The following is a 23006-nucleotide window of genomic DNA, read 5'->3' as shown; positions in this document are numbered from 1 at the left end:
TCATTTTTAGCAGCCAAACCCTTAATTCCTGGGGCCCAAGCCCTTTCTGCTTTTAAGGCTCAAGGCCTCATTTTTAGCAGCCAAACGCTTAATTCCTGGGGCCCAAGCCCCTTCTCTTTTAAGGCTCAAGGCCTCATTTTTAGCAGCCAAACCCTTACTTTCAGGGGTCTAAGCCCCTCACCTTTTAATGCTCAAGGCCTCGTTTTTAGCAGCCAAACCCTCACTTCCTGGTGTCCAAGCCCCTTTACTTTTGAGGCTCAAGGCCTCATTTTTAGCAGCCAAACCCTTAATTCCTGGGGCCCAAGCCCCTCTGCTTTTAAGGCTCAAGGCTTTGTATTTAGCAGCCAAACCCTCACTTCGAGGGGTCCAAGCCCCTTCTCTTTTAAGGCTCAAGACCTCATTTTTAGCAGCCAAACCCTCACTTCCTGGGGTCCAAGCCCCTTCACTTTTAAGGCTCAAGGCCTCATTATTAGCAGCCAAAAACTTACTTTCAGGGGTCCAAGCTCCTCTGTTTTAAGGCTCAAGCCTTCATTTTTAGCAGCCAAACCCTCATTCCACAGGTTTAAGTCCCTCCGCTTTCAAGGCTCAAGGCCTCATTTTTAGCAGCCAAACCCTCACTTCCAGGGGTCCAAGCCCCTTCTTTTTTAAGGCTCAAGACCTCGTTTTTAGCAGCAAACCCTCAATTCCAGGAGTCCAAGCCTCTTCTCTTTTAAGGCTCAAGGCCTCATTTTTAGCAGCCAAACCCTCACTTCGAGGGGTCCAAGCCCCTTCTCTTTTAAGGCTCAAGGCCTTGATTTAACAGCCAAACCCTCACTTCGAGGGGTCCAAACCCCTTCTCTTTTAAGGCTCCAGGCCTCATTATTAGCAGCCAAAAACTTACTTTCAGGGGTCCAAGCTCCTCTGTTTTAAGGCTCAAGCCTTCATTTTTACCAGCCAAACCTTCATTCCACAGGTTTAAGTCCCTCCGCTTTCAAGGCTCAAGGCCTCAATTTTAGCAGCCAAACACTCACTTCCAGGGGTCCAAGCCCCTTCTCTTTTAAGGCTCAAGGCCTCATTATTAGCAGCCAAACCCTCATTTAAGATGTCCAAGCCCCTCTGCTTTTAAGGCTCAAGGCCTTGTATTTAGCAGCCAAACCCTCACTTCGAGGGGTCCAAGCCCCTTCTCTTTTAAGGCTCAAGACCTCATTTTTAGTAGCCAAACCCTCACTTCCAGGGGTCCAAGCCCCTTCTTTTTTAAGGCTCAAGACCTCGTTTTTAGCAGCAAACCCTCACTTCCAGGAGTCCAAGCCTCTTCTCTTTTAAGGCTCAAGGCCTCATTTTTAAGCAGCCAAACCCTTAATTCCTGGGGCCCAAGCCCCTCTGCTTTTAAGGCTCAAGGCCTTTATTTAACAGCCAAACCCTCACTTCGAGGGGTCCAAACCCCTTCTCTTTTAAGGCTCCAGGCCTCATTATTAGCAGCCAAAAACTTACTTTCAGGGGTCCAAGCTCCTCTGTTTTAAGGCTCAAGCCTTCATTTTTACCAGCCAAACCCGCATTCCACAGGTTTAAGTCCCTCCGCTTTCAAGGCTCAAGGCCTCAATTTTAGCAGCCAAACACTCACTTCGAGGGGTCCAAGCCCCTTCTCTTTTAAGGCTCAAGGCCTCATTATTAGCAGCCAAACCCTCATTTAAGATGTCCAAGCCCCTCTGCTTTTAAGGCTCAAGGCCTTGTATTTAGCAGCCAAACCCTCACTTCGAGGGGTCCAAGCCCCTTCTCTTTTAAGGCTCAAGACCTCATTTTTAGCAGCCAAACCCTCACTTCCTGGGGTCCAAGCCCCTTCACTTTTAAGGCTCAAGGCCTCATTATTAGCAGCCAAAAACGTACTTTCAGGGGTCCAAGCTCCTCTGTTTTAAGGCTCAAGCCTTCATTTTTAGCAGCCAAACCCTCATTCCACAGGTTTAAGTCCCTCCGCTTTCAAGGCTCCAGGCCTCATTATTAGCAGCCAAAAACTTACTTTCAGGGGTCCAAGCTCCTCTGTTTTAAGGCTCAAGCCTTCATTTTTACCAGCCAAACCTTCATTCCACAGGTTTAAGTCCCTCCGCTTTCAAGGCTCAAGGCCTCAAATTTAGCAGCCAAACACTCACTTCCAGGGGTCCAAGCCCCTTCTCTTTTAAGGCTCAAGGCCTCATTATTAGCAGCCAAACCCTCATTTAAGATGTCCAAGCCCCTTCTCTTTTAAGGCTCAAGGCCTCCTTTCTAGCAGCCAAACCCTCACTTCCAGGGGTCCAAGCCCCTTCTCTTTTAAGGCTCAAGGCCTCATTTTTAGCAGCCAAACCCTCACTTCGAGGGGTCCAAACCCCTTCTCTTTTAAGGCTCAAGGCCTCATTTTTAGCAGCCAAACCCTTAATTCCTGGGGCCCAAGCCCCTTCTGCTTTTAAGGCTCAAGGCCTCATTTTTAGCAGCCAAACCCTTACTTTCAGGGGTCTAAGCCCCTCACCTTTTAATGCTCAAGGCCTCGTTTTTAGCAGCCAAACCCTCACTTCCTGGTGTCCAAGCCCCTTTACTTTTGAGGCTCAAGGCCTCATTTTTAGCAGCCAAACCCTTAATTCCTGGGGCCCAAGCCCCTCTGCTTTTAAGGCTCAAGGCCTTGTATTTAGCAGCCAAACCCTCACTTCGAGGGGTCCAAGCCCCTTCTCTTTTAAGGCTCAAGGCCTCATTTTTAGCAGCCAAACCCTTAATTCCTGGGGCCCAAGCCCCTCTGCTTTTAAGGCTCAAGGCCTTTATTTAACAGCCAAACCCTCACTTCGAGGGGTCCAAACCCCTTCTCTTTTAAGGCTCCAGGCCTCATTATTAGCAGCCAAAAACTTACTTTCAGGGGTCCAAGCTCCTCTGTTTTAAGGCTCAAGCCTTCATTTTTACCAGCCAAACCCGCATTCCACAGGTTTAAGTCCCTCCGCTTTCAAGGCTCAAGGCCTCAATTTTAGCAGCCAAACACTCACTTCGAGGGGTCCAAGCCCCTTCTCTTTTAAGGCTCAAGGCCTCATTATTAGCAGCCAAACCCTCATTTAAGATGTCCAAGCCCCTCTGCTTTTAAGGCTCAAGGCCTTGTATTTAGCAGCCAAACCCTCACTTCGAGGGGTCCAAGCCCCTTCTCTTTTAAGGCTCAAGACCTCATTTTTAGCAGCCAAACCCTCACTTCCTGGGGTCCAAGCCCCTTCACTTTTAAGGCTCAAGGCCTCATTATTAGCAGCCAAAAACGTACTTTCAGGGGTCCAAGCTCCTCTGTTTTAAGGCTCAAGCCTTCATTTTTAGCAGCCAAACCCTCATTCCACAGGTTTAAGTCCCTCCGCTTTCAAGGCTCCAGGCCTCATTATTAGCAGCCAAAAACTTACTTTCAGGGGTCCAAGCTCCTCTGTTTTAAGGCTCAAGCCTTCATTTTTACCAGCCAAACCTTCATTCCACAGGTTTAAGTCCCTCCGCTTTCAAGGCTCAAGGCCTCAATTTTAGCAGCCAAACACTCACTTCCAGGGGTCCAAGCCCCTTCTCTTTTAAGGCTCAAGGCCTCATTATTAGCAGCCAAACCCTCATTTAAGATGTCCAAGCCCCTTCTCTTTTAAGGCTCAAGGCCTCCTTTCTAGCAGCCAAACCCTCACTTCCAGGGGTCCAAGCCCCTTCTCTTTTAAGGCTCAAGGCCTCATTTCTAGCAGCCAAACCCTCACTTCGAGGGGTCCAAACCCCTTCTCTTTTAAGGCTCAAGGCCTCATTTTTAGCAGCCAAACCCTTAATTCCTGGGGCCCAAGCCCCTTCTGCTTTTAAGGCTCAAGGCCTCATTTTTAGCAGCCAAACCCTTACTTTCAGGGGTCTAAGCCCCTCACCTTTTAATGCTCAAGGCCTCGTTTTTAGCAGCCAAACCCTCACTTCCTGGTGTCCAAGCCCCTTTACTTTTGAGGCTCAAGGCCTCATTTTTAGCAGCCAAACCCTTAATTCCTGGGGCCCAAGCCCCTCTGCTTTTAAGGCTCAAGGCCTTGTATTTAGCAGCCAAACCCTCACTTCGAGGGGTCCAAGCCCCTTCTCTTTTAAGGCTCAAGGCCTCATTTTTAGCAGCCAAACCCTTAATTCCTGGGGCCCAAGCCCCTCTGCTTTTAAGGCTCAAGGCCTTTATTTAACAGCCAAACCCTCACTTCCAGGGGTCCAAACCCCTTCTCTTTTAAGGCTCCAGGCCTCATTATTAGCAGCCAAAAACTTACTTTCAGGGGTCCAAGCTCCTCTGTTTTAAGGCTCAAGCCTTCATTTTTACCAGCCAAACCCGCATTCCACAGGTTTAAGTCCCTCCGCTTTCAAGGCTCAAGGCCTCATTTTTAGCAGCCAAACACTCACTTCGAGGGGTCCAAGCCCCTTCTCTTTTAAGGCTCAAGGCCTCATTATTAGCAGCCAAACCCTCATTTAAGATGTCCAAGCCCCTTCTCTTTTAAGGCTCAAGACCTCATTTTTAGCAGCCAAACCCTCACTTCCTGGGGTCCAAGCCCCTTCACTTTTAAGGCTCAAGGCCTCATTATTAGCAGCCAAAAACGTACTTTCAGGGGTCCAAGCTCCTCTGTTTTAAGGCTCAAGCCTTCATTTTTAGCAGCCAAACCCTCATTCCACAGGTTTAAGTCCCTCCGCTTTCAAGGCTCCAGGCCTCATTATTAGCAGCCAAAAACTTACTTTCAGGGGTCCAAGCTCCTCTGTTTTAAGGCTCAAGCCTTCATTTTTACCAGCCAAACCTTCATTCCACAGGTTTAAGTCCCTCCGCTTTCAAGGCTCAAGGCCTCAATTTTAGCAGCCAAACACTCACTTCCAGGGGTCCAAGCCCCTTCTCTTTTAAGGCTCAAGGCCTCATTATTAGCAGCCAAACCCTCATTTAAGATGTCCAAGCCCCTTCTCTTTTAAGGCTCAAGGCCTCCTTTCTAGCAGCCAAACCCTCACTTCCAGGGGTCCAAGCCCCTTCTCTTTTAAGGCTCAAGGCCTCATTTTTAGCAGCCAAACCCTCACTTCGAGGGGTCCAAACCCCTTCTCTTTTAAGGCTCGAGGCCTCATTTTTAGCAGCCAAACCATTAATTCCTGGGGCCCAAGCCCCTTCTCTTTTAAGGCTCAAGGCCTCATTTTTAGCAGCCAAACCCTTAATTCCTGGGGCCCAAGCCCCTTCTGCTTTTAAGGCTCAAGGCCTCATTTTTAGCAGCCAAACCCTTACTTTCAGGGGTCTAAGCCCCTCACCTTTTAATGCTCAAGGCCTCGTTTTTAGCAGCCAAACCCTCACTTCCTGGTGTCCAAGCCCCTTTAATTTTGAGGCTCAAGGCCTCATTTTTAGCAGCCAAACCCTTAATTCCTGGGGCCCAAGCCCCTCTGCTTTTAAGGCTCAAGGCCTTGTATTTAGCAGCCAAACCGTCACTTTGAGGGGTCCAAGCCCCTTCTTTTTTAAGGCTCAAGACCTCGTTTTTAGCAGCCAAACCCTCACTTCCTGGGGTCCAAGCCCCTTCACTTTTAAGGCTCAAGGCCTCATTATTAGCAGCCAAAAACTTACTTTCAGGGGTCCAAGCTCCTCTGTTTTAAGGCTCAAGCCTTCATTTTTAGCAGCCAAACCCTCATTCCACAGGTTTAAGTCCCTCCGCTTTCAAGGCTCAAGGCCTCATTTTTAGCAGCCAAACCCTCACTTCCTGGAGTCCAAGCCCCTTCTTTTTTAAGGCTCAAGACCTCGTTTTTAGCAGCAAACCCTCACTTCCAGGAGTCCAAGCCTCTTCTCTTTTAAGGCTCAAGGCCTCATTTTTAGCAGCCAAACCCTCACTTCGAGGGGTCCAAGCCCCTTCTCTTTTAAGGCTCAAGGCCTTTATTTAACAGCCAAACCCTCACTTCGAGGGGTCCAAACCCCTTCTCTTTTAAGGCTCAAGGCCTCATTATTAGCAGCCAAAAACTTACTTTCAGGGGTCCAAGCTCCTCTGTTTTAAGGCTCAAGCCTTCATTTTTAGCAGCAAAACCCTCATTCCACAGGTTTAAGTCCCTCCTTTTTCAAGGCTCAAGGCCTCATTTTTAGCAGCCAAACCCTCACTTCCTGGAGTCCAAGCCCCTTCTTTTTTAAGGCTCAAGACCTCGTTTTTAGCAGCCAAACCCTCACTTCCTGGGGTCCAAGCCCCTTCACTTTTAAGGCTCAAAGCCTCATTATTAGCAGCCAAAAACTTACTTTCAGGGGTCCAAGCTCCTCTGTTTTAAGGCTCAAGCATTCATTTTTAGCAGCCAAACCCTCATTCCACAGGTTTAAGTCCCTCCGCTTTCAAGGCTCAAGGCCTCATTTTTAGCAGCCAAACCCTCACTTCCTGGAGTCCAAGCCCCTTCTTTTTTAAGGCTCAAGACCTCATTTTTAGCAGCAAACCCTCACTTCCAGGAGTCCAAGCCTCTTCTCTTTTAAGGCTCAAGGCCTCATTTTTAGCAGCCAAACCCTCACTTCGAGGGGTCCAAGCCCCTTCTCTTTTAAGGCTCAAGGCCTTTATTTAACAGCCAAACCCTCACTTCGAGGGGTCCAAACCCCTTCTCTTTTAAGGCTCCAGGCCTCATTATTAGCAGCCAAAAACTTACTTTCAGGGGTCCAAGCTCCTCTGTTTTAAGGCTCAAGCCTTCATTTTTAGCAGCCAAACCCTCATTCCACAGGTTTAAGTCCCTCCGCTTTCAAGGCTCAAGGCCTCATTTTTAGCAGCCAAACCCTCACTTCCTGGGGTCCAATCCCCTTCTTTTTTAAGGCTCAAGACCTCGTTTTTAGCAGCCAAACCCTCACTTCCTGGGGTCCAAGCCCCTTCACTTTTAAGGCTCAAGGCCTCATTATTAGCAGCCAAAAACTTACTTTCAGGGGTCCAAGCTCCTCTGTTTTAAGGCTCAAGCCTTCATTTTTAGCAGCCAAACCCTCATTCCACAGGTTTAAGTCCCTCCGCTTTCAAGGCTCAAGGCCTCATTTTTAGCAGCCAAACCCTCACTTCCTGGAGTCCAAGCCCCTTCTTTTTTAAGGCTCAAGACCTCGTTTTTAGCAGCCAAACCCTCACTTCCAGGAGTCCAAGCCTCTTCTCTTTTAAGGCTCAAGGCCTCATTTTTAGCAGCCAAATCCTCACTTCGAGGGGTCCAAGCCCCTTCTCTTATAAGGCTAAAGGCCTTTATTTAACAGCCAAACCCTCACTTCGAGGGGTCCAAACCCCTTCTCTTTTAAGGCTCCAGGCCTCATTATTAGCAGCCAAAAACTTACTTTCAGGGGTCCAAGCTCCTCTGTTTTAAGGCTCAAGCCTTCATTTTTACCAGCCAAACCTTCATTCCACAGGTTTAAGTCCCTCCGCTTTCAAGGCTCAAGGCCTCAATTTTAGCAGCCAAACACTCACTTCCAGGGGTCCAAGCCCCTTCTCTTTTAAGGCTCAAGGCCTCATTTTTAGCAGCCAAACCCTCATTTAAGATGTCCAAGCCCCTTCTCTTTTAAGGCTCAAGGCCTCATTTTTAGCAGCCAAACCCTCACTTCCAGGGTCCAAGCCCCTTCTCTTTTAAGGCTCAAGGCCTCATTTTTAGCAGCTAGTGCCTCACTTAGAGGGGTCCAAGCCCCTTCTCTTTTAAGGCTCAAGGCCTCATTTTTAGCAGCCAAACCCTTAATTCCTGGGGCCCAAGCCCCTTCTGCTTTTAAGGCTCAAGGCCTCATTTTTAGCAGCCAAACCCTTACTTTCAGGGGTCTAAGCCCCTCACCTTTTAATGCACAAGGCCTCGTTTTTAGCAGCCAAACCCTCACTTCCTGGTGTCCAAGCCCCTTTACTTTTGAGGCTCAAGGCCTCATTTTTAGCAGCCAAACCCTTAATTCCTGGGGCCCAAGCCCCTCTGCTTTTAAGGCTCAAGGCCTTGTATTTAGCAGCCAAACCCTCACTTCGAGGGGTCCAAGCCCCTTCTCTTTTAAGGCTCAAGACCTCATTTTTAGCAGCCAAACCCTCACTTCCTGGAGTCCAAGCCCCTTCTTTTTTAAGGCTCAAGACCTCGTTTTTAGCAGCCAAACCCTCACTTCCTGGGGTCCAAGCCCCTTCACTTTTAAGGCTCAAGGCCTCATTATTAGCAGCCAAAAACTTACTTTCAGGGGTCCAAGCTCCTCTGTTTTAAGGCTCAAGCCTTCATTTTTAGCAGCCAAACACTCATTCCACAGGTTTAAGTCCCTCCGCTTTCAAGGCTCAAGGCCTCATTTTTAGCAGCCAAACCCTCACTTCTTGGAGTCCAAGCCCCTTTACTTTTTAAGGCTCAAGACCTCGTTTTTAGCAGCCAAACCCTCACTTCCAGGAGTCCAAGCCTCTTCTCTTTTAAGGCTCAAGGCCTCATTTTTAGCAGCCAAACCCTCACTTCGAGGGGTCCAAGCCCCTTCTCTTTTAAGGCTCAAGGCCTTTATTTAACAGCCAAACCCTCACTTCGAGGGGTCCAAACCCCTTCTCTTTTAAGGCTCCAGGCCTCATTATTAGCAGCCAAAAACTTACTTTCAGGGGTCCAAGCTCCTCTGTTTTAAGGCTCAAGCCTTCATTTTTACCAGCCAAACCTTCATTCCACAGGTTTAAGTCCCTCCGCTTTCAAGGCTCAAGGCCTCATTTTTAGCAGCCAAACCCTCACTTCCTGGAGTCCAAGCCCCTTCTTTTTTAAGGCTCAAGACCTCGTTTTTAGCAGCAAACCCTCACTTCCAGGAGTCCAAGCCTCTTCTCTTTTAAGGCTCAAGGCCTCATTTTTAGCAGCCAAACCCTCACTTCGAGGGGTCCAAGCCCCTTCTCTTTTAAGGCTCAAGGCCTTTATTTAACAGCCAAACCCTCACTTCGAGGGGTCCAAACCCCTTCTCTTTTAAGGCTCAAGGCCTCATTATTAGCAGCCAAAAACTTACTTTCAGGGGTCCAAGCTCCTCTGTTTTAAGGCTCAAGCCTTCATTTTTAGCAGCAAAACCCTCATTCCACAGGTTTAAGTCCCTCCTTTTTCAAGGCTCAAGGCCTCATTTTTAGCAGCCAAACCCTCACTTCCTGGAGTCCAAGCCCCTTCTTTTTTAAGGCTCAAGACCTCGTTTTTAGCAGCCAAACCCTCACTTCCTGGGGTCCAAGCCCCTTCACTTTTAAGGCTCCAGGCCTCATTATTAGCAGCCAAAAACTTACTTTCAGGGGTCCAAGCTCCTCTGTTTTAAGGCTCAAGCCTTCATTTTTAGCAGCCAAACACTCATTCCACAGGTTTAAGTCCCTCCGCTTTCAAGGCTCAAGGCCTCATTTTTAGCAGCCAAACCCTCACTTCCTGGAGTCCAAGCCCCTTCTTTTTTAAGGCTCAAGACCTCGTTTTTAGCAGCAAACCCTCACTTCCAGGAGTCCAAGCCTCTTCTCTTTTAAGGCTCAAGGCCTCATTTTTAGCAGCCAAACCCTCACTTCGAGGGGTCCAAGCCCCTTCTCTTTTAAGGCTCAAGGCCTTTATTTAACAGCCAAACCCTCACTTCGAGGGGTCCAAACCCCTTCTCTTTTAAGGCTCAAGGCCTCATTATTAGCAGCCAAAAACTTACTTTCAGGGGTCCAAGCTCCTCTGTTTTAAGGCTCAAGCCTTCATTTTTAGCAGCAAAACCCTCATTCCACAGGTTTAAGTCCCTCCTTTTTCAAGGCTCAAGGCCTCATTTTTAGCAGCCAAACCCTCACTTCCTGGAGTCCAAGCCCCTTCTTTTTTAAGGCTCAAGACCTCGTTTTTAGCAGCCAAACCCTCACTTCCTGGGGTCCAAGCCCCTTCACTTTTAAGGCTCAAAGCCTCATTATTAGCAGCCAAAAACTTACTTTCAGGGGTCCAAGCTCCTCTGTTTTAAGGCTCAAGCATTCATTTTTAGCAGCCAAACCCTCATTCCACAGGTTTAAGTCCCTCCGCTTTCAAGGCTCAAGGCCTCATTTTTAGCAGCCAAACCCTCACTTCCTGGAGTCCAAGCCCCTTCTTTTTTAAGGCTCAAGACCTCATTTTTAGCAGCAAACCCTCACTTCCAGGAGTCCAAGCCTCTTCTCTTTTAAGGCTCAAGGCCTCATTTTTAGCAGCCAAACCCTCACTTCGAGGGGTCCAAGCCCCTTCTCTTTTAAGGCTCAAGGCCTTTATTTAACAGCCAAACCCTCACTTCGAGGGGTCCAAACCCCTTCTCTTTTAAGGCTCCAGGCCTCATTATTAGCAGCCAAAAACTTACTTTCAGGGGTCCAAGCTCCTCTGTTTTAAGGCTCAAGCCTTCATTTTTAGCAGCCAAACCCTCATTCCACAGGTTTAAGTCCCTCCGCTTTCAAGGCTCAAGGCCTCATTTTTAGCAGCCAAACCCTCACTTCCTGGGGTCCAATCCCCTTCTTTTTTAAGGCTCAAGACCTCGTTTTTAGCAGCCAAACCCTCACTTCCTGGGGTCCAAGCCCCTTCACTTTTAAGGCTCAAGGCCTCATTATTAGCAGCCAAAAACTTACTTTCAGGGGTCCAAGCTCCTCTGTTTTAAGGCTCAAGCCTTCATTTTTAGCAGCCAAACCCTCATTCCACAGGTTTAAGTCCCTCCGCTTTCAAGGCTCAAGGCCTCATTTTTAGCAGCCAAACCCTCACTTCCTGGAGTCCAAGCCCCTTCTTTTTTAAGGCTCAAGACCTCGTTTTTAGCAGCCAAACCCTCACTTCCAGGAGTCCAAGCCTCTTCTCTTTTAAGGCTCAAGGCCTCATTTTTAGCAGCCAAATCCTCACTTCGAGGGGTCCAAGCCCCTTCTCTTATAAGGCTAAAGGCCTTTATTTAACAGCCAAACCCTCACTTCGAGGGGTCCAAACCCCTTCTCTTTTAAGGCTCCAGGCCTCATTATTAGCAGCCAAAAACTTACTTTCAGGGGTCCAAGCTCCTCTGTTTTAAGGCTCAAGCCTTCATTTTTACCAGCCAAACCTTCATTCCACAGGTTTAAGTCCCTCCGCTTTCAAGGCTCAAGGCCTCAATTTTAGCAGCCAAACACTCACTTCCAGGGGTCCAAGCCCCTTCTCTTTTAAGGCTCAAGGCCTCATTTTTAGCAGCCAAACCCTCATTTAAGATGTCCAAGCCCCTTCTCTTTTAAGGCTCAAGGCCTCATTTTTAGCAGCCAAACCCTCACTTCCAGGGGTCCAAGCCCCTTCTCTTTTAAGGCTCAAGGCCTCATTTTTAGCAGCTAGTGCCTCACTTAGAGGGGTCCAAGCCCCTTCTCTTTTAAGGCTCAAGGCCTCATTTTTAGCAGCCAAACCCTTAATTCCTGGGGCCCAAGCCCCTTCTGCTTTTAAGGCTCAAGGCCTCATTTTTAGCAGCCAAACCCTTACTTTCAGGGGTCTAAGCCCCTCACCTTTTAATGCACAAGGCCTCGTTTTTAGCAGCCAAACCCTCACTTCCTGGTGTCCAAGCCCCTTTACTTTTGAGGCTCAAGGCCTCATTTTTAGCAGCCAAACCCTTAATTCCTGGGGCCCAAGCCCCTCTGCTTTTAAGGCTCAAGGCCTTGTATTTAGCAGCCAAACCCTCACTTCGAGGGGTCCAAGCCCCTTCTCTTTTAAGGCTCAAGACCTCATTTTTAGCAGCCAAACCCTCACTTCCTGGAGTCCAAGCCCCTTCTTTTTTAAGGCTCAAGACCTCGTTTTTAGCAGCCAAACCCTCACTTCCTGGGGTCCAAGCCCCTTCACTTTTAAGGCTCAAGGCCTCATTATTAGCAGCCAAAAACTTACTTTCAGGGGTCCAAGCTCCTCTGTTTTAAGGCTCAAGCCTTCATTTTTAGCAGCCAAACCCTCATTCCACAGGTTTAAGTCCCTCCGCTTTCAAGGCTCAAGGCCTCATTTTTAGCAGCCAAACCCTCACTTCTTGGAGTCCAAGCCCCTTTACTTTTTAAGGCTCAAGACCTCGTTTTTAGCAGCCAAACCCTCACTTCCAGGAGTCCAAGCCTCTTCTCTTTTAAGGCTCAAGGCCTCATTTTTAGCAGCCAAACCCTCACTTCGAGGGGTCCAAGCCCCTTCTCTTTTAAGGCTCAAGGCCTTTATTTAACAGCCAAACCCTCACTTCGAGGGGTCCAAACCCCTTCTCTTTTAAGGCTCCAGGCCTCATTATTAGCAGCCAAAAACTTACTTTCAGGGGTCCAAGCTCCTCTGTTTTAAGGCTCAAGCCTTCATTTTTAGCAGCCAAACCCTCATTCCACAGGTTTAAGTCCCTCCGCTTTCAAGGCTCAAGGCCTCATTTTTAGCAGCCAAACCCTCACTTCCTGGGGTCCATGCCCTTTCTTTTTTAAGGCTCAAGACCTCGTTTTTAGCAGCCAAACCCTTACTTCCTGGGGTCCAAGCCCCTTCACTTTTAAGGCTCAAGGCCTCATTATTAGCAGCCAAAAACTTACTTTCAGGGGTCCAAGCTCCTCTGTTTTAAGGCTCAAGCCTTCATTTTTAGCAGCCAAACCCTCATTCCACAGGTTTAAGTCCCTCCGCTTTCAAGGCTCAAGGCCTCATTTTTAGCAGCCAAACCCTCACTTCCTGGAGTCCAAGCCCCTTCTTTTTTAAGGCTCAAGACCTCGTTTTTAGCAGCCAAACCCTCACTTCCCAGAGTCCAAGCCTCTTCTCTTTTAAGGCTCAAGGCCTCATTTTTAGCAGCCAAATCCTCACTTCGAGGGGTCCAAGCCCCTTCTCTTTTAAGGCTCAAGGCCTTTATTTAACAGCCAAACCCTCACTTCGAGGGGTCCAAACCCCTTCTCTTTTAAGGCTCCAGGCCTCATTATTAGCAGCCAAAAACTTACTTTCAGGGGTCCAAGCTCCTCTGTTTTAAGGCTCAAGCCTTCATTTTTACCAGCCAAACCTTCATTCCACAGGTTTAAGTCCCTCCGCTTTCAAGGCTCAAGGCCTCAATTTTAGCAGCCAAACACTCACTTCCAGGGGTCCAAGCCCCTTCTCTTTTAAGGCTCAAGGCCTCATTATTAGCAGCCAAACCGTCATTTAAGATGTCCAAGCCCCTTCTCTTTTAAGGCTCAAGGCCTCCTTTCTAGCAGCCAAACCCTTAATTCCAGGGGTCCAAGCCCCTTCTCTTTTAAGGCTCAAGGCCTCATTTTTAGCAGCCAAACCCTCAGTTCGAGGGGTCCAAACCCCTTCTCTTTTAAGGCTCAAGGCCTCATTTTTAGCAGCCAAACCCTTAATTCCTGGGGCCCAAGCCCCTTCTGCTTTTAAGGCTCAAGGCCTCATTTTTAGCAGCCAAACCCTTACTTTCAGGGGTCTAAGCCCCTCACCTTTTAATGCTCAAGGCCTCGTTTTTAGCAGCCAAACCCTCACTTCCTGGTGTCCAAGCCCCTTTACTTTTGAGGCTCAAGGCCATTATTTAACAGCCAAACCCTCACTTCGAGGGGTCCAAACCCCTTCTCTTTTAAGGCTCCAGGCCTCATTATTAGCAGCCAAAAACTTACTTTCAGGGGTCCAAGCTCCTCTGTTTTAAGGCTCAAGCCTTCATTTTTAGCAGCCAAACCCTCATTCCACAGGTTTAAGTCCCTCCGCTTTCAAGGCTCAAGGCCTCATTTTTAGCAGCCAAACCCTCACTTCCTGGAGTCCAAGCCCCTTCTTTTTTAAGGCTCAAGACCTCGTTTTTAGCAGCCAAACCCTCACTTCCTGGGGTCCAAGCCCCTTCACTTTTAAGGCTCAAGGCCTCATTATTAGCAGCCAAAAACTTACTTTCAGGGGTCCAAGCTCCTCTGTTTTAAGGCTCAAGCCTTCATTTTTACCAGCCAAACCCTCATTCCACAGGTTTAAGTCCCTCCGCTTTCAAGGCTCAAGGCCTCATTTTTAGCAGCCAAACCCTCACTTCCTGGAGTCCAAGCCCCTTCTTTTTTAAGGCTCAAGACCTCGTTTTTAGCAGCAAACCCTCACTTCCAGGAGTCCAAGCCTCTTCTCTTTTAAGGCTCAAGGCCTCATTTTTAGCAGCCAAACCCTCACTTCGAGGGGTCCAAGCCCCTTCTCTTTTAAGGCTCAAGGCCTTTATTTAACAGCCAAACCCTCACTTCGAGGGGTCCAAACCCCTTCTCTTTTAAGGCTCCAGGCCTCATTATTAGCAGCCAAAAACTTACTTTCAGGGGTCCAAGCTCCTCTGTTTTAAGGCTCAAGCCTTCATTTTTAGCAGCCAAACCCTCATTCCACAGGTTTAAGTCCCTCCGCTTTCAAGGCTCAAGGCCTCATTTTTAGCAGCCAAACCCTCACTTCGAGGGCTCCAAGCCCCTTCTCTTTTAAGGCTCAAGGCCTCATTTTTAGCAGCCAAACCCTCACTTCCAGGGGTCGAAGCCCCTTCACTTTTGAGGCTCAAGGCCTCATTATTAGCAGCCAAAAACTTACTTTCAGGGGTCCAAGCTCCTCTGTTTTAAGGCTCAAGCCTTCATTTTTAGCAGCCAAACCCTCATTCCACAGGTTTAAGTCCCTCCGCTTTCAAGGCTCAAGGCCTCATTTTTAGCAGCCAAACCCTCACTTCCTGGAGTCCAAGCCCCTTCTTTTTTAAGGCTCAAGACCTCGTTTTTAGCAGCAAACCCTCACTTCCAGGAGTCCAAGCCTCTTCTCTTTTAAGGCTCAAGGCCTCATTTTTAGCAGCCAAACCCTCACTTCGAGGGGTCCAAGCCCCTTCTCTTTTAAGGCTCAAGGCCTTTATTTAACAGCCAAACCCTCACTTCGAGGGGTCCAAACCCCTTCTCTTTTAAGGCTCCAGGCCTCATTATTAGCAGCCAAAAACTTACTTTCAGGGGTCCAAGCTCCTCTGTTTTAAGGCTCAAGCCTTCATTTTTACCAGCCAAACCTTCATTCCACAGGTTTAAGTCCCTCCGCTTTCAAGGCTCAAGGCCTCAATTTTAGCAGCCAAACACTCACTTCGAGGGGTCCAAGCCCCTTCTCTTTTAAGGCTCAAGGCCTCATTATTAGCAGCCAAACCGTCATTTAAGATGTCCAAGCCCCTTCTCTTTTAAGGCTCAAGGCCTCCTTTCTAGCAGCCAAACCCTCACTTCGAGGGGTCCAAGCCCCTTCTCTTTTAAGGCTCAAGGCCTCATTTTTAGCAGCTAGTGCCTCACTTCGAGGGGTCCAAGCCCCTTCTCTTTTAAGGCTCGAGGCCTCATTTTTAGCAGCCAAACCCTTAATTCCTGGGGCCCAAGCCCCTTCTCTTTTAAGGCTCAAGGCCTCATTTTTAGCAGCCAAACCCTTAATTCCTGGGGCCCAAGCCCCTTCTGCTTTTAAGGCTCAAGGCCTCATTTTTAGCAGCCAAACCCTTACTTTCAGGGGTCTAAGCCCCTCACCTTTTAATGCTCAAGGCCTCGTTTTTAGCAGCCAAACCCTCACTTCCTGGTGTCCAAGCCCCTTTACTTTTGAGGCTCAAGGCCTTTATTTAACAGCCAAACCCTCACTTCGAGGGGTCCAAACCCCTTCTCTTTTAAGGCTCCAGGCCTCATTATTAGCAGCCAAAAACTTACTTTCAGGGGTCCAAGCTCCTCTGTTTTAAGGCTCAAGCCTTCATTTTTAGCAGCCAAACCCTCATTCCACAGGTTTAAGTCCCTCCGCTTTCAAGGCTCAAGGCCTCATTTTTAGCAGCCAAACCCTCACTTCCTGGAGTCCAAGCCCCTTCTTTTTTAAGGCTCAAGACCTCGTTTTTAGCAGCCAAACCCTCACTTCCTGGGGTCCAAGCCCCTTCACTTTTAAGGCTCAAGGCCTCATTATTAGCAGCCAAAAACTTACTTTCAGGGGTCCAAGCTCCTCTGTTTTAAGGCTCAAGCCTTCATTTTTACCAGCCAAACCCTCATTCCACAGGTTTAAGTCCCTCCGCTTTCAAGGCTCAAGGCCTCATTTTTAGCAGCCAAACCCTCACTTCCTGGAGTCCAAGCCCCTTCTTTTTTAAGGCTCAAGACCTCGTTTTTAGCAGCAAACCCTCACTTCCAGGAGTCCAAGCCTCTTCTCTTTTAAGGCTCAAGGCCTCATTTTTAGCAGCCAAACCCTCACTTCGAGGGGTCCAAGCCCCTTCTCTTTTAAGGCTCAAGGCCTTTATTTAACAGCCAAACCCTCACTTCGAGGGGTCCAAACCCCTTCTCTTTTAAGGCTCCAGGCCTCATTATTAGCAGCCAAAAACTTACTTTCAGGGGTCCAAGCTCCTCTGTTTTAAGGCTCAAGCCTTCATTTTTAGCAGCCAAACCCTCATTCCACAGGTTTAAGTCCCTCCGCTTTCAAGGCTCAAGGCCTCATTTTTAGCAGCCAAACCCTCACTTTGAGGGGTCCAAGCCCCTTCTCTTTTAAGGCTCAAGGCCTCATTTTTAGCAGCCAAACCCTCACTTCCAGGGGTCGAAGCCCCTTCACTTTTGAGGCTCAAGGCCTCATTATTAGCAGCCAAAAACTTACTTTCAGGGGTCCAAGCTCCTCTGTTTTAAGGCTCAAGCCTTCATTTTTAGCAGCCAAACCCTCATTCCACAGGTTTAAGTCCCTCCGCTTTCAAGGCTCAAGGCCTCATTTTTAGCAGCCAAACCCTCACTTCCTGGAGTCCAAGCCCCTTCTTTTTTAAGGCTCAAGACCTCGTTTTTAGCAGCAAACCCTCACTTCCAGGAGTCCAAGCCTCTTCTCTTTTAAGGCTCAAGGCCTCATTTTTAGCAGCCAAACCCTCACTTCGAGGGGTCCAAGCCCCTTCTCTTTTAAGGCTCAAGGCCTTTATTTAACAGCCAAACCCTCACTTCGAGGGGTCCAAACCCCTTCTCTTTTAAGGCTCCAGGCCTCATTATTAGCAGCCAAAAACTTACTTTCAGGGGTCCAAGCTCCTCTGTTTTAAGGCTCAAGCCTTCATTTTTAGCAGCCAAACCCTCATTCCACAGGTTTAAGTCCCTCCGCTTTCAAGGCTCAAGGCCTCATTTTTAGCAGCCAAACCCTCACTTCCTGGGGTCCAAGCCCCTTCACTTTTAAGGCTCAAGACCTCGTTTTTAGCAGCCAAACCCTCACTTCCTGGGGTCCAAGCCCCTTCACTTTTAAGGCTCAAGGCCTCATTATTAGCAGCCAAAAACTTACTTTCAGGGGTCCAAGCTCCTCTGTTTTAAGGCTCAAGCCTTCATTTTTAGCAGCCAAACCCTCATTCCACAGGTTTAAGTCCCTCCGCTTTCAAGGCTCAAGGCCTCATTTTTAGCAGCCAAACCCTCACTTCCCGGAGTCCAAGCCTCTTCTCTTTTAAGGCTCAAGGCCTCAATTTTAGCAGCCAAACACTCACTTAGAGGGGTCCAAGCCCCTTCTATTTTAAGGCTCAAGGCCTCATTATTAGCAGCCAAACCGTCATTTAAGATGTCCAAGCCCCTTCTCTTTTAAGGCTCAAGGCCTCCTTTCTAGCAGCCAAACCCTCACTTCCAGGGGTCCAAGCCCCTTCTCTTTTAAGGCTCAAGGCCTCATTTTTAGCAGCTAGTGCCTCACTTCGAGGGGTCCAAGCCCCTTCTCTTTTAAGGCTCGAGGCCTCATTTTTAGCAGCCAAACCCTTAATTCCTGGGGCCCAAGCCCCTTCTCTTTTAAGGCTCAAGGCCTCATTTTTAGCAGCCAAACCCTTAATTCCTGGGGCCCAAGCCCCTTCTGCTTTTAAGGCTCAAGGCCTCATTTTTAGCAGCCAAACCCTTACTTTCAGGGGTCTAAGCCCCTCACCTTTTAATGCTCAAGGCCTCGTTTTTAGCAGCCAAACCCTCACTTCCTGGTGTCCAAGCCCCTTTACTTTTGAGGCTCAAGGCCTTTATTTAACAGCCAAACCCTCACTTCGAGGGGTCCAAACCCCTTCTCTTTTAAGGCTCCAGGCCTCATTATTAGCAGCCAAAAACTTACTTTCAGGGGTCCAAGCTCCTCTGTTTTAAGGCTCAAGCCTTCATTTTTAGCAGCCAAACCCTCATTCCACAGGTTTAAGTCCCTCCGCTTTCAAGGCTCAAGGCCTCATTTTTAGCAGCCAAACCCTCACTTCCTGGAGTCCAAGCCCCTTCTTTTTTAAGGCTCAAGACCTCGTTTTTAGCAGCCAAACCCTCACTTCGAGGGGTCCAAGCCCCTTCACTTTTAAGGCTCAAGGCCTCATTATTAGCAGCCAAAAACTTACTTTCAGGGGTCCAAGCTCCTCTGTTTTAAGGCTCAAGCCTTCATTTTTAGCAGCCAAACCCTCACTCCACAGGTTTAAGTCCCTCCGCTTTCAAGGCTCAAGGCCTCATTTTTAGCAGCCAAACCCTCACTTCCTGGAGTCCAAGCCCCTTCTTTTTTAAGGCTCAAGACCTCGTTTTTAGCAGCAAACCCTCACTTCCAGGAGTCCAAGCCTCTTCTCTTTTAAGGCTCAAGGCCTCATTTTTAGCAGCCAAACCCTCACTTCGAGGGGTCCAAGCCCCTTCTCTTTTAAGGCTCAAGGCCTTTATTTAACAGCCAAACCCTCACTTCGAGGGGTCCAAACCCCTTCTCTTTTAAGGCTCCAGGCCTCATTATTAGCAGCCAAAAACTTACTTTCAGGGGTCCAAGCTCCTCTGTTTTAAGGCTCAAGCCTTCATTTTTAGCAGCCAAACCCTCATTCCACAGGTTTAAGTCCCTCCGCTTTCAAGGCTCAAGGCCTCATTTTTAGCAGTCAAACCCTCACTTTGAGGGGTCCAAGCCCCTTCTCTTTTAAGGCTCAAGGCCTCATTTTTAGCAGCCAAACCCTCACTTCCAGGGGTCGAAGCCCCTTCACTTTTAAGGCTCAAGGCCTCATTATTAGCAGCCAAAAACTTACTTTCAGGGGTCCAAGCTCCTCTGTTTTAAGGCTCAAGCCTTCATTTTTAGCAGCCAAACCCTCATTCCACAGGTTTAAGTCCCTCCGCTTTCAAGGCTCAAGGCCTCATTTTTAGCAGCCAAACCCTCACTTCCTGGAGTCCAAGCCCCTTCTTTTTTAAGGCTCAAGACCTCGTTTTTAGCAGCAAACCCTCACTTCCAGGAGTCCAAGCCTCTTCTCTTTTAAGGCTCAAGGCCTCATTTTTAGCAGCCAAACCCTCACTTCGAGGGGTCCAAGCCCCTTCTCTTTTAAGGCTCAAGGCCTTTATTTAACAGCCAAACCCTCACTTCGAGGGGTCCAAACCCCTTCTCTTTTAAGGCTCCAGGCCTCAATATTAGCAGCCAAAAACTTACTTTCAGGGGTCCAAGCTCCTCTGTTTTAAGGCTCAAGCCTTCATTTTTAGCAGCCAAACCCTCATTCCACAGGTTTAAGTCCCTCCGCTTTCAAGGCTCAAGGCCTCATTTTTAGCAGCCAAACCCTCACTTCCTGGAGTCCAAGCCCCTTCTTTTTTAAGGCTCAAGACCTCGTTTTTAGCAGCCAAACCCTCACTTCCTGGGGTCCAAGCCCCTTCACTTTTAAGGCCTAAGGCCTCATTATTAGCAGCCAAAAACTTACTTTCAGGGGTCCAAGCTCCTCTGTTTTAAGGCTCAAGCCTTCATTTTTAGCAGCCAAACCCTCATTCCACAGGTTTAAGTCCCTCCGCTTTCAAGGCTCAAGGCCTCATTTTTAGCAGCCAAACCCTCACTTCCTGGAGTCCAAGCCCCTTCTTTTTTAAGGCTCAAGACCTCGTTTTTAGCAGCAAACCCTCACTTCCAGGAGTCCAAGCCTCTTCTCTTTTAAGGCTCAAGGCCTCATTTTTAGCAGCCAAACCCTCACTTCGAGGGGTCCAAGCCCCTTCTCTTTTAAGGCTCAAGGCCTTTATTTAACAGCCAAACCCTCACTTCGAGGGGTCCAAACCCCTTCTCTTTTAAGGCTCCAGGCCTCATTATTAGCAGCCAAAAACTTACTTTCAGGGGTCCAAGCTCCTCTGTTTTAAGGCTCAAGCCTTCATTTTTAGCAGCCAAACCCTCATTCCACAGGTTTAAGTCCCTCCGCTTTCAAGGCTCAAGGCCTCATTTTTAGCAGCCAAACCCTCACTTCCTGGAGTCCAAGCCCCTTCTTTTTTAAGGCTCAAGACCTCGTTTTTAGCAGCCAAACCCTCACTTCCTGGGGTCCAAGCCCCTTCACTTTTAAGGCTCAAGGCCTCATTATTAGCAGCCAAAAACGTACTTTCAGGGGTCCAAGCTCCTCTGTTTTAAGGCTCAAGCCTTCATTTTTACCAGCCAAACCCGCATTCCACAGGTTTAAGTCCCTCCGCTTTCAAGGCTCAAGGCCTCATTTTTAGCAGCCAAACCCTCACTTCCTGGAGTCCAAGCCCCTTCTTTTTTAAGGCTCAAGACCTCGTTTTTAGCAGCAAACCCTCACTTCCAGGAGTCCAAGCCTCTTCTCTTTTAAGGCTCAAGGCCTCATTTTTAGCAGCCAAACCCTCACTTCGAGGGGTCCAAGCCCCTTCTCTTTTAAGGCTCAAGGCCTTTATTTAACAGCCAAACCCTCACTTCGAGGGGTCCAAACCCCTTCTCTTTTAAGGCTCCAGGCCTCATTATTAGCAGCCAAAAACTTACTTTCAGGGGTCCAAGCTCCTCTGTTTTAAGGCTCAAGCCTTCATTTTTACCAGCCAAACCTTCATTCCACAGGTTTAAGTCCCTCCGCTTTCAAGGCTCAAGGCCTCAATTTTAGCAGCCAAACACTCACTTCCAGGGGTCCAAGCCCCTTCTCTTTTAAGGCTCAAGGCCTCATTATTAGCAGCCAAACCCTCATTTAAGATGTCCAAGCCCCTTCTCTTTTAAGGCTCAAGGCCTCATTATTAGCAGCCAAAAACTTACTTTCAGGGGTCCAAGCTCCTCTGTTTTAAGGCTCAAGCCTTCATTTTTAGCAGCCAAACCCTCATTCCACAGGTTTAAGTCCCTCCGCTTTCAAGGCTCAAGGCCTCATTTTTAGCAGCCAAACCCTCACTTCCTGGAGTCCAAGCCCCTTCTTTTTTAAGGCTCAAGACCTCGTTTTTAGCAGCAAACCCTCACTTCCAGGAGTCCAAGCCTCTTCTCTTTTAAGGCTCAAGGCCTCATTTTTAGCAGCCAAACCCTCACTTCGAGGGGTCCAAGCCCCTTCTCTTTTAAGGCTCAAGGCCTTTATTTAACAGCCAAACCCTCACTTCGAGGGGTCCAAACCCCTTCTCTTTTAAGGCTCCAGGCCTCATTATTAGCAGCCAAAAACTTACTTTCAGGGGTCCAAGCTCCTCTGTTTTAAGGCTCAAGCCTTCATTTTTAGCAGCCAAACCCTCATTCCACAGGTTTAAGTCCCTCCGCTTTCAAGGCTCAAGGCCTCATTTTTAGCAGCCAAACCCTCACTTCCTGGAGTCCAAGCCCCTTCTTTTTTAAGGCTCAAGACCTCGTTTTTAGCAGCCAAACCCTCACTTCCTGGGGTCCAAGCCCCTTCACTTTTAAGGCTCAAGGCCTCATTATTAGCAGCCAAAAACGTACTTTCAGGGGTCCAAGCTCCTCTGTTTTAAGGCTCAAGCCTTCATTTTTACCAGCCAAACCCGCATTCCACAGGTTTAAGTCCCTCCGCTTTCAAGGCTCAAGGCCTCATTTTTAGCAGCCAAACCCTCACTTCCTGGAGTCCAAGCCCCTTCTTTTTTAAGGCTCAAGACCTCGTTTTTAGCAGCAAACCCTCACTTCCAGGAGTCCAAGCCTCTTCTCTTTTAAGGCTCAAGGCCTCATTTTTAGCAGCCAAACCCTCACTTCGAGGGGTCCAAGCCCCTTCTCTTTTAAGGCTCAAGGCCTTTATTTAACAGCCAAACCCTCACTTCGAGGGGTCCAAACCCCTTCTCTTTTAAGGCTCCAGGCCTCATTATTAGCAGCCAAAAACTTACTTTCAGGGGTCCAAGCTCCTCTGTTTTAAGGCTCAAGCCTTCATTTTTACCAGCCAAACCTTCATTCCACAGGTTTAAGTCCCTCCGCTTTCAAGGCTCAAGGCCTCAATTTTAGCAGCCAAACACTCACTTCCAGGGGTCCAAGCCCCTTCTCTTTTAAGGCTCAAGGCCTCATTATTAGCAGCCAAACCCTCATTTAAGATGTCCAAGCCCCTTCTCTTTTAAGGCTCAAGGCCTTCATTTTTAGCAGCCAAACCCTCACTTCCAGGGGTCCAAGCCCCTTCTCTTTTAAGGCTCAAGGCCTCATTTTTAGCAGCTAGTGCCTCACTTCGAGGGGTCCAAGCCCCTTCTCTTTTAAGGCTCGAGGCCTCATTTTTAGCAGCCAAACCCTTAATTCCTGGGGCCCAAGCCCCTTCTCTTTTAAGGCTCAAGGCCTCATTTTTAGCAGCCAAACCCTCATTTAAGATGTCCAAGCCCCTTCTCTTTTAAGGCTCAAGGCCTCATTTTTAGCAGCCAAACCCTTACTTTCAGGGGTCTAAGCCCCTCACCTTTTAATGCTCAAGGCCTCGTTTTTAGCAGCCAAACCCTCACTTCCTGGTGTCCAAGCCCCTTTACTTTTGAGGCTCAAGGCCTCATTTTTAGCAGCCAAACCCTTAATTCCTGGGGCCCAAGCCCCTCTGCTTTTAAGGCTCAAGGCCTTGTATTTAGCAGCCAAACCCTCACTTCGAGGGGTCCAAGCCCCTTCTCTTTTAAGGCTCCAGGCCTCATTATTAGCAGCCAAAAACTTACTTTCAGGGGTCCAAGCTCCTCTGTTTTAAGGCTCAAGCCTTCATTTTTAGCAGCCAAACCCTCATTCCACAGGTTTAAGTCCCTCCGCTTTCAAGGCTCAAGGCCTCATTTTTAGCAGCCAAACCCTCACTTCCTGGAGTCCAAGCCCCTTCTTTTTTAAGGCTCAAGATCTCGTTTTTAGCAGCCAAACCCTCACTTCCTGGGGTCCAAGCCCCTTCACTTTTGAGGCTCAAGGCCTCATTATTAGCAGCCAAAAACTTACTTTCAGGGGTCCAAGCTCCTCTGTTTTAAGGCTCAAGGCCTCATTTTTAGCAGCCAAACCCTCATTCCACAGGTTTAAGTCCCTCCGCTTTCAAGGCTCAAGGCCTCATTTTTAGCAGCCAAACCCTCACTTCCTGGAGTCCAAGCCCCTTCTTTTTTAAGGCTCAAGACCTCGTTTTTAGCAGCAAACCCTCACTTCCAGGAGTCCAAGCCTCTTCTCTTTTAAGGCTCAAGGCC

This window comes from Phalacrocorax aristotelis, chromosome 10, assembly GCF_949628215.1.
Source record: "Phalacrocorax aristotelis chromosome 10, bGulAri2.1, whole genome shotgun sequence".
NCBI classification, from domain to species: Eukaryota; Metazoa; Chordata; class Aves; order Suliformes; family Phalacrocoracidae; genus Phalacrocorax; species Phalacrocorax aristotelis.
Note: the sequence above shows the minus strand (reverse complement) of the source record.